The sequence below is a fragment of the Tamandua tetradactyla genome, chromosome 5 (genome assembly GCF_023851605.1).
Source record: "Tamandua tetradactyla isolate mTamTet1 chromosome 5, mTamTet1.pri, whole genome shotgun sequence".
NCBI lineage: Eukaryota > Metazoa > Chordata > Mammalia > Pilosa > Myrmecophagidae > Tamandua > Tamandua tetradactyla.
This window is the reverse complement of record NC_135331.1, coordinates 134,539,483-134,541,317: the sequence shown is the minus strand read 5'-3', so window position 1 is coordinate 134,541,317 and position 1,835 is coordinate 134,539,483. Positions and strand designations below refer to the sequence as shown.

General features: G+C 37.8%; 1 pseudogene; it reads right to left on the bottom strand.

Moving 5' to 3' along the window:
* Nucleotides 1-473: 473 nt before the first annotated feature.
* On the bottom strand, nt 474-1,541 carry LOC143682760 (mortality factor 4-like protein 1 pseudogene; annotated as a pseudogene).
* Between the last annotated feature and the right edge of the window lie 294 nt (nt 1,542-1,835).

The following is a 1,835-nucleotide window of genomic DNA, read 5'->3' as shown; positions in this document are numbered from 1 at the left end:
TAATTGGGACATTTTCTTGGCCTTAGAACTATGAACTAGCAACTCATTAAATTCACCTTTTTAAAAGCCATTCTGTTTTTGGTATATTGCATTCCTGCAGCTAGCAAACTAGGACAGTTCTCCTCATGGAAAAGTATATTTTTTTTTTTGAAATTTAAAGAAAAAATTTATTGAAGATATGAAAAACAATTCCTAAAAGACTGACTTCTCCAGAAAACTGTAGCTACACAATATATTGCGTCTATCATGTTAAAACGTGCATTAGACACAAATACAAAAACCATGAGACGAGCCACCATTCTTCATCAATCTGAGCAAAGATAAAATGCCTAAGGAACAACATGGATGACTTGCAAAGGATGGGCTCTTTACTTTAAGCACCATAAAAAAAAAAAAGGAAAAGAAAGAAAAAAGAGCACAAATGGATGAGTGTGTTCAGTTATATACACTGAATTGAACCTTCGGCACTAATCAGAGCATTTGTCATATAGCATTAACACATATTATAAAAGTGCATAGTGTCAAAGGAATAGAACCACCAGCATTCAAAAGCAGCTTTGTCAATTAGGCCATAAAACACTCCACAGCATGTCTCTCTGTTGTCCATCACTGAATACACTGGCAGCAATTTTGAAATGAAAAAAAAAAAAAAGGAAGAGAAAAGTAAAAAGGAGCATAACCCCTTTTATTTTATGTTTAAAATTAAACAGAAAACAAACATACATCAATTCTGTTATACGCTAACATTTTCAAAGTACATCATTTGTACAAGAGAAGGACTAGGAACAAAAATGTGTTAACAGAGATTCAAATGTGAGTGAGTGTCAGCAGTCTCACACAGCTTTCCGATGGTACTTGGGAGGAGCCACTTCATAATCACTGGCACTAAACAAAGTTGCAGAATTCTTTGCCAGATACTTTAGGAAATCATGAAGATAGTTCAGTAATAAAGCAAGGCTCTTCTCATCCAGAGGTGTATAGGCCAACATTGCTCCAATTTGTACAAAAAATCTCAGAAGGTGTGGCGCTCCATACACCTGGGACATGGGTGCCTCCGGGTGATCAGCAAGGATTTCAGCATACTGTGGTCTCTCAAATTTGTAGAGTAGCTGAGTGCCCAACATCACATTGAAGTATTCTTTTATCCCTGCTACAACTTCATTAACAGCATATTCCTTATTATCAGTGTTTCCTCGAGATTTCTTGTAATTTGCATAATCCTCTAGAATGGAGTCCACATTCTTCTTGGCAGGAAGATAAAAGAGCTGTTTTTGTCTGGTAATTAAGTCCCAGTCATCAACAAGCCATGGTTTTAGTTCTTCAGGAATCTTTACTTTAACTTCAACTCTGTTCATGAACGTCTCCTCGTTTTCAACCGTGAGGTCTACTCGGGCCCTTTTCTTCCGAGGAGGCTGCGGTGTCTCACTGGTACTGCCACCATCTCCATTTCCAGGAGTTTTCTGTTTGTTCTTTTTTGTTTTCACTTCAACATTTTTCTGCTGCAGACCAGATGTCTTCTTTCCTGGGGCAGCCCCTCTCATCTTCCTCTCTGCGTATTGCTCCTGATTGGCTTTTTGAAGTTCTGTTTCTGCAGATTGGTGTCCACATATTTGAGTACTCTGCTTTCTGGAACCCACTCATCCCAGTTTTTATTCCAACCATTGTAATGTATAAAGTATTTCACTTGTTTGTCCTTTATGGCAACCTTTACACACTTTGCTTCATAAAGCAGAGGCCCATGAGAGAACAGCACTCACTCACCCTCCTGGAATTTGGAAAAGTATATTTATATTTGTACAATTAATCACCATCATTAGCCACTCTAGGTTTCATTA